We start from the raw sequence: 9389 nt of genomic DNA, 5'->3' as shown, positions 1-9389 counted from the left end.
GCAAAGAGAGAAGATAAATAGTGCAAAGGCAGGAAGACAGGAATCTTCTCTCCAGACTTTTTCTGTTGTATGTGTCTAAGCTTTTTTTTTTTTTTTTTTTCTTTTTTTTTTTTTTTTTTTTTTCTCAGACTGCAGAGAAAGGGTGAAATTTTACCCCCACTTCACTGAATAGCCTTAATACTGGTGTGTAGCTTAGAGAGTTCTGGTCACTCAAAATAGTACTCTAATAATTGAGCTACTTGACAAAAAATGTATATCCCAGTCTCTCCTTTTGAATCTGCTGTATTTTACATAGAAGTACTAAACATGAGTGAGAGCGAATGAAAAAATTTGATTTCTCAAGGCTCATGATGAATGGTGGTGGTGATGGGAAACACTGGTTAACTATATAGAGACCGCTGATTCCCTCCCTCCCTCCCTCCCTCCCTCCCTCCCTCCCTCCCTCCCTCCCTCCCTTCCTTCCTTCCGCAAGTTACTAAAAGAACCTATAGATTAAATATTGAACAAAATGTTTCCTAAGTAAGTGTGGCAGCTAATACAGCAGAGAGTTGTACTAGTTTTTTCTCATGTGCTGTCTCTCCACTTTTGCTGTTCAGGGAAAACTCTTGATACTTCTTTGAATCTCCTGCTTGGCAAACACTCCAGCTCCTGAGCAATGGGAGGAATGATGGAAAGGCACTTCTGTCTTCAAATCAAGCCAGTAACTCTTCTGAGGTTGCATAGATCTGCTCTAGAAGTGAGTATAGTTATTTTGTTCTCTCTACAGATGGAATTCCCAGAGAACAGGCAGCCCTTAGTACAGTTCTCACTACTTAAAGCTGAAGAGAAACAGAATTAGTGGTTTGAAGAGGCAACTATGCAATGACAGAGAAGGCTATAAAATAAATTCCCAAAAATTGTGAGCCTATGTGCAGGGAGTTTTAATGCTACAATGCAGAATTAGGGTCCATATTTTTTTTAAGTGTTTTCTTTGAAAAAACTATTGAGAAGCAAAATATTAAGAAGGAAGTTAGGGCTGAACTATTGTAGTGATTTTTCTCCATGACTTTATTATAGTAAACGTATCCTCAGTAACTGTAGAATGTAAAGAGTCCAAGTGGTGCTGAACCAGCAGGAGAACAGCTGAAATGCCTCAGACACAGGCTCTGTTGCTTCAGCTATTGCCAAGGGGAGGTATTTGGCTTGTCAGAGAAGTTTGTATGTAAATTGAGTGAGGTTATTTGTGTTTCAGTGTTACTTAAAAGTTAAACAGCCCTTTTAAAAGGAGTTGTAAGTAAAATCAACACATGCATTCCACCCTCCTCCCAATGGGGAAGCAATAGAAAAGCAAGGGAAGCATTCCCAAACAGCACTGCTTAGCAGACAGTTTTGAAGAGTATGTTTTCTTTTTTTGTTTTCTTTTTTTTTTTTTTTTTTTCCTAATAGTGACTTGATGTCTTTTTTGTCTTTATATCTCACTCCCTAGTGGTTTAAGCATAGACAACCATGTATGAATCTTCTATTTTGTCACATTATCTGAGAGTGTTGCTACTGTTATTTTTTTTCCCATTCTATAATAGGAAAAAGATACAGAAGATAATGGGTTTGCCTATTTATACCTCACATATTCCCAGGAGCTCAATAAGAAACAAAAGCTTCCAGAAATACAACTTCACATTTTTAAGCATTTCTCAACTGGATCTTTCCTAGATAATTTTCTGAACATTTGTAGGCAGTCCAGTCTGGTCATACTTCCAAGGTGAAAGCTGACAGTTTTACAGTCAGAAATGTGGAGTTTGTTCGTATAATCAGATGATGTTCAAAGCTTATACAGAAGTGAAGGGATGAAATTCTGTGCCTCCTGTTATGAAGGAAGGTAGAAGAACAGATTTTAGTGGTTTGCTATACTATTAGATTGTGGTTTTGAGGATCTGTCAGTCGGACTTTAGAATATCATGCCAGGTTCCCAGAAGATGAGGAATATATAAGTAGTAGTCCTTTGTGCTTTTATTTTTATTTATATTTTTTAAATATGTATTTTAGCATCACATGAGTCATCTGTGGCAGAGCAAGTTTCCTCTCCTATGCACTACATAGCTTCCAACCCCTTGTACACATGAAATTGAGGTTTTATAGAAAACTTCCTTCCACCTGGCAGGAATTTCAGAGCAGGACCATTCCAGCACTGAATGAGATGGATAATATTGCAAAAATTCTAGTCATGTACCATGCCCTGTCCTTGAAACAGTCTTTGTTTCTAATTTTGTTTCTTTGTTCCCCTGGTCCTTGTTACTTTCAGTCCAGATTTCCAAACATTAAATTCCTTATCGTGGTCCCAACCTATTTACCCACCAAGTCTAGCCTGACTGCCCTGATCCACTGTCCTGCTCAGTTCTCCTTTCTATGTGAGTTCTTACTCCTTGCCACCTCTAAGATATTGTCTGGAAAATCACTGTGTAAGTTAAATGAGTCAAACCTGAAATTTCAGTCGAGATTTTAAGTTGAATTCTTATTTAATGTTCTCATATGCTGTAGAATTATCATGTGATGATGAGTGAACTTATCACCAAACTAGTTACTGTGGACATAACACTAGCTATAAAATCACTTCTCCATCACCCTTTCTCTCTGGTTCCCAAGGGAAACATGATTATATAATGCCCCCTTTTTTCATTAGTTAGCCAAGTTCAGTGGAGACTTCTGTAATACTCACTACGAAATGTGTGCTTTTGACATGTGTGTCTTGATTCTTGAAGAGACTATCAACAGACTGGATTTCAACAAAGTGTACCTCAGCAAGTACCTTTAGCTGTCACTGTTAGTAAAATATTCTAACATGGATAATTTCATTTCAGCCCTTTTGTAAAAACAGATTTGTTTTTCAGCCCTTTTCTCCCTTCGGATCGCAATGATGTAAATGTGAACAATACTCAGTGCATTTATGCATGTGCATGTCTCAGAGCCTAGAGGCAGAATTTCCCATAAACATTTTCCTAGTTTCAAACAAAAACAGGTTTTCACATTAAAAGCTGCTTTTATGTTTGTGAGGAAGTACTGTCTGAGCTGGAAGTGCTCAGGCAAGAACACTTCATTAGGTAATTCTTCTCTCAACTGTGCACTCATGAAAGATTCCTGTTTGACCTCAGAGAAGGATGTACATATGTGAAGCCAATGAGCTCTTGCAGTCCCAGGAGTTATCCTTTTGGAAACTATTAGAAATTACAGTAACAAACACAGTATTTGTAAAGCTGCTTTTTGAGGTTAACAGCTAAAGGCCGTTTGAAATCCCTGCTCCATTTTCCATTATATCACACTTAAAATAGAGTGGTGTGGTATATAGTCCCTATGGAGAGAGGTGCTAGCCATAAACCCATAACTTGAGCTGTCAGTTCAGGGGCCTGAAAAGCACAGTTGCACTGTTTGCATAGCCAGTACAGATGGGTCAGTAGTTATAACAGTGCAATGATAAACCAATAGCAAAGCAGCTGTTCCTCCTTCTCCCTTACACAACACCTACCCAACCTTTCTCAGGTTTTCCATGCTGCAAACTGTGTCATAAACACTAGAGATGTTGCAACAGCAATGATGGCCAGTGCTGCAGCTTGAGTTCAGCAAGAACTACTAGTTAGTTGTAAGTGTATTCAGTTGGGTGGGTTTGACTGTCTCAGTCAGCATGCTTTATTTGACTTCTTAAGAGAAGACTACAGCCAGTTTCATTTGCAAACAGCAGCTCAAATTGTCTATTCCTTTATAGACTTCACAAAAGCCCTGTATCGTCTGCAGATATTATGACTTTATTTGCAGGCTGGCACTTGGAAGTGGTATTTCAGTTATTGTTTCCTAGCTTCATGTCATCAGTTTTAAGATTTCATTATTCCTGGAATAGAAATGTTATATATAGATCTATTGGGATCTATATTTTTGGAGTAAATAACAGCAACTAAAGAGATCCTGGATGTCACTTTTTTTTTTTTTTTTTTTTTTTTTTTTCCCCAGACAATTCAGTGCACTGGTAATTCTGTGAGCTTCCTTCTCACCCTAGTGTTTATGCTAGACAGCCTAGGGCTTTTAAATAGACAACATTGGGCTTTTGTCTATTTAAAACATGGCTGAAGACTAATGAACAACTAACCCTACTGACCTTTTAAAACTGCAACCTGCTGAAAAAATCTTCAGCCTGCTAAAAAATAAATCCACAGTTTTAATATCCAGAGTGATTTTCTTCACATTAAAAAAAATGTAAAAACATAAAATCCAACCCCATATTCCTCATCTTAATATGTGTGAGTTATTCTTGAACATGCAAGATTACACACTTTATTCCTAGTCCATATCTGACAACCTCTTCTGTGATATGCCTGGTGATATTGTTCTTCCTGCTGTTTTGACCTGCTGTTATTCAGGAGTAGTCTGGCTACAGCAGCCATTTTACATTAATAAAGCCTGTGATTTTTAAAGATGAACTCTCTGAGTGCTTTTTAAACCCTCTTTCTTGAAAACTCTAGGTTGTGCTTTTGCTGTAATAGACCAAATGTTGCTGATGTGTTGGTTTTGTGTTTTCTTTCTTTCTTTTTCTTTTTTTTTTTTTTTTAATACAATGTTTTCCAAATAAATAGCAGAATTCCCCATAGCCTTGGAAGTACTGCTAAACATCTGGATTGTCTCTGTAGACCTCACCATGTAGTAAATAAAATATCTGGATCAGTGCTGTGTCTGTCTCCCAGATATATTCAAAACACCAGCTTTTCTTGGAGAACATTTGGTAAAAGATTCCTTCATTATTTTAAGCCAATTCACATGTGGATATTACTTTTTCAGATAGATGTGAAAGTATTCAGATTAGAACAAAGTGAAGTTGTCTAACGTCATAAATTTTATTATTTTATTTTTATTTTATTTTTTCTTCCACCTTCAATAGAATATCCTCTGGACAAGACGACTTTTTTTTTTCTTTTTTTTTTTCTTTTTTTTTTTTTCTTTTTTTTTCTCCTAGCAAACATTATTTTGTTACTGAATTCATTCAACAGTTCTCTGTTACCTAAGCAGACAAACACCTGTCACAAAAGTACAAAATATGGCCAACAAAGCTAAGACTTTTATTGTTATTTCCAATTCAAAAGCTTTACATCAGTGCAATTTTATATAGAAAAAGCATTGCACTAAGTAAAAAGTACTATGCATGCAGTGTAAAGAATGGTCTGGACTAAGTAAACTCTTTGTGGATTCATGAGTGGTTATTGTAGGGTCATAATGAACTATTTGTCAGTTAGTTCTCCATAAGAAAATGCATTCTGACATATCGAATGTACACTTAGAGTAGGTTAAATGTGTATATGGCTGCTTAATGGTTATAGTTTGCCTAAATTTCTATTTTTTTTTTTATGCTTATATGTTCTGGATCTTTAAATTATGTTTGATTTTTTATTATATATTTTTACTATCAGTAATTTATTCAGGAAAAATGACACATAAAATAAGCTGAACTTTTCTGGAAACTTTGATGGCACATTCCATGTTATCTAACCAGACTGCAACCCATATGGGGCCACCTCTAAAAAAAATTATTTTTGCTAGGCAAAGGCAGGCCCTACTTGGGATGCCTGTCACAGAAATTTTCTTACCATTTACACAAGTTCTTCTGTAACATGTCCTGCTGTGTCTTTTGTTACAATTTGTGTCTTCAGCAGGTGACTAATGATGGCCCACCCAGTATTATTGTTAAAGATGATCTTTTACCATATTAGATTAATTGCATGAAAAGACTCTTTTACTAACTAAATTGCAGTTGATACTGACCCAGGCAACAAATGACAGTGATAGCTTGTTTAATATGTAAAGAGAAGTTCACTTGACATTTTATAGTAAACATGTAATCTGTATTTTTATAGTTTATTGCTGTTTGTTTTCTAATTTATCTCTGGAAATGTGCCCTTCGAAAAAAGTGAAAGGGACTCACTGAATTACACATTCTCTGCAGTTGCATTGTCTTCTGATGCAATCCCACAGAATAATGATCCATTGCTTTTATTTGTGTCAATTTTATTGCATTATATTATGTCATGAACATGGTTTGTGGTTGAAAAGGGAATTGCACTGCCACAGTATGACAGTGGGAAAATAATTAAGAGATAAATAATGAACATCCTTTATTGTGGTCTAATAGCCATGCTAATAGTCTTGTTTTATATTTACATGTAAAAGCTACTTTAACGGGCAATACCTTCTGATATTTATTTTATTTTATTTTATTTTATTTTATTTTATTTATTTTAAATCAGGATGCTGTTATAACTTACATAACTTGTAAATTATATAAATTGGTTGTCTACCACATGTCTAGACTTTGAAACACAAATAGTAAGAGCCTTGACTGGGCAAGCATAAATTGCCATTTCTGTTAGTGTTGGCATAACCCTTTGTACCTAATGAAACATTTATTTATTTATTTATTTTAATTTAAGAAGCTTTTCACCTTTGTTTGCAGTGGGGATATTACTGTTCATATGTTCATGACAGCAGTGGATTTTCACCCAAATATGCATGTGTGAAAGAAAGAGAGAGGGGGAAGAAAGATGTTAGAACATGTCACTGGTAAATACAGCCCAGGAGAAGGGACAGAACCAGTGTAAGTATGAACCCTGCACTTTGAAAGGGCACTCTTCTGCCTGTCCTCCCACCCATCTGTTCATCCACCTGAGGGAGCCCAGGTGGCTTAATTTCTTTGTTTCCAGTGTGTTTGGAAAAAGAACTGAAGAGGGATGAATGGCTTTGCATGAAATTTTCTTTAAATAAAATAATTGCAAATTGCAGTCATTATTAACACTAGTAATCCAAATCTAATCAGGGAAAAGTAAGAACAAACATTCACGTTATATCTTGCAATCTATACTGGGGCTAAAAAACAAGAATTCTTTTTAATGTGTGGAGGCACTTGTTTTCATTTTCTTGATTTTTTTGTTTGATGATTATGGAAAGAGGTAAGCTGTCTTAAGAAAGAGGAAAACTCAGTTGTCATCCTGGATATGCAAAACAAAATGTGAAGTCCAGGGTGAAAAATGGCAGAGTAAGGGCTCCTGTGTCTGAGATGGGTGCCTTTACAAGAGGTAATATAGTCTGTTACTTTCTCAGGTTTATAGTTAGGATTTCTCCAGTATGGTTACAGCTTTATTCCTGACTGCTGATGATTCTGGATATTCATTGTCATATTGGCCAGTACGTTCAACTTGCCACATTAATGTCTTTGCTTAAATTGTTATGCCAGATGATGGTAAAAGTGGGGGAAATTGAATATGCTGTTTTGTAGTTATTCATTTTCCACAGCCAAAATATTTATGGTCAACCAGGTTATTTGCTTTCATTTAACTGCAATTACATTTTATATATAACAAAAAAAAAATATGTTAGAAGTACAATTTCTGAACTTGGAACATGAATGAATACATAAATTGTGGTAATTTTGTTCATGCTGAATGATATTTTACTTCACACTGTAAGATGCTACTTAATGCAAGCAACAGCATCATATTCTGGTCCAGTACTGACTGACATGATTTATTTGAAAGTCATATACAGAAAACCCACATATTAATCCTACTGCTACTGAACTAGTTAATTAACTTGTAATTGGCAATAAGTTTACTCTGCTTTTTTCAGTGAAGTAGATACATATTTTAAATAGAAAATATCTTTAGCTCATGTTTTGTTATTTTTGTACCAAATTTATTTTATATATCATTCCTATTGACTGCCCAAGATAACCAGGAGAGATATTTAGCAAATTGCCCTTCCAACACTGTTTAATTTTTATTTAGCCACTTTTACTTTATAACCACTCAGACTGGTATCATAATGGACAACAAGCTGTAACTCTGAATAGCTGCGTCAAAGACTCACTGTGCTAGATCCTGTCTTCATGACATTATTGGAACTAGTATATTCCAGAAATAAAAAAAACTCCTTCTTGGGGCATGTTATATCCTCACTTGCCCTGCAAATTCATCATTTAGATAGTCAGTTCTGCAGATCAGTCACCTGTCTTGTACATTATTTCAGCAAAATTTCCAGTTCTATGGAATAGAAGATGGAATTGGAGAGAAAGAAGGGATATTATGAATGACAGAAAGGCAAGATTATGAAAATCAGGGAGCATTTAGCAGTACTGAGAAAAAGATTCATCTCAGATAGCTCAACCCATAACATTTGCCTTGTTTTCCCCATGGAAGTCAAGGAGTTTGAATTTCAACTGGTTGTATTTTCTGTGTAATGTTTGTACTGTTGTACAGCTCACTTCCTTAACGAGGGCATTAGATGAAACTGCAGAGATACAGTCACATTTTCAGTTTTCTACTACCATATTATTTAAATAGGTAAAAGAAGAGGATGTGGGTCACAGGTAACCATAGCTTCATCCTTACCATTTTATTAGTAAATCAGATTTTAGCAAAAAAGAATCTGATGGGGAGATAGAAAGTAACTCCTAACAACACAAAAGGAAAAAGTGTGTTGCGTCTATTTATTCAGTTTAACTAAGGTTACTTCCTTCTAACAGTCTGTGAAATAGCAATCTAAATTAACCCTGTGAAATGACAGCAGAGGGTTATGTCCGTCTTCCCATAAACTCAGACTAGTATGAGTGTTCTGGAGATTAGATTAACTTGTTTTACTAAAGTAACTTTACCATTCTCCCACTTCTCATCATTTTATGTGAGTTTGTCTAAGGTGTTTGCATTGTCTCTTTCTACCTTTATTAATGGATTTCTCTGAGTGCACAATGGCAGAAAAGCAACCTGACACAGTGACTGCATAAATTTGGAAATCACTTCTTGAAGTCTGTGGTACAATCCATGTACTATTGGGTGTCCAAATGGATTTAGTATATCATAACACTCGTAGAAAAACAAGAGGACAAAGAAGATGGGATTGCTAAGGGAGACATTAGATTTCATTTCACACTGGTAATAGTTTAGAGATATGTGCTGAGCAAAATGGGATTCAATTCTGCAGCACTCCTCTTCTTTATTGCAGCTAAATGATTTCAATATCCAGTCTAAAGTGATATTGAGAGTGTTCAATAGAAGGGGGATGAAATCAGGGAGCCCTGAAGGCTCAGAGGAGGCCACAAATCTCTGGATGACTCGATGGATCCTTTTGGAGTCATCCCACCTGACCTTAACCTGTCTTATTTAACCTGCAGGCTGCTGGTAAGTACCTTGCAATGTAAGATATTGTTTCGTGTTAAAAAGAACCATGCAGCTAGATTGCATTTTGGACATCAATTGATGTAACTGTAGTTATGACTTTGGCCATGAACTTGTTGCTTTCAGAAACATTTATGGCTATAAGTTTATTGCCCAGCTGTTGCTGCCTGGTAGACATATCATATCTGGGAAATGGTTTAAACCCCGTAGCTT

General features: G+C 35.8%; 1 long non-coding RNA gene across 1 annotated transcript; it reads left to right on the top strand.

Annotated features, from left to right (window-relative positions):
- The first annotated feature begins 600 nt into the window (after nucleotides 1–600).
- On the top strand, nucleotides 601–9184 carry LOC118167124. The gene is made up of 3 exons (XR_004750955.1): nucleotides 601–736; nucleotides 6464–6604; nucleotides 9004–9184. It is a non-coding gene; the product is annotated as an uncharacterized LOC118167124 (long non-coding RNA).
- Nucleotides 9185–9389: the final 205 nt, after the last annotated feature.

This window comes from Oxyura jamaicensis, chromosome 4 (assembly GCF_011077185.1).
Source record: "Oxyura jamaicensis isolate SHBP4307 breed ruddy duck chromosome 4, BPBGC_Ojam_1.0, whole genome shotgun sequence".
Classification (NCBI taxonomy): Eukaryota; Metazoa; Chordata; class Aves; order Anseriformes; family Anatidae; genus Oxyura; species Oxyura jamaicensis.
The sequence above is the reverse complement of the archived record's forward strand: the minus strand, read 5'-3'. Positions and strand labels throughout refer to the sequence as shown.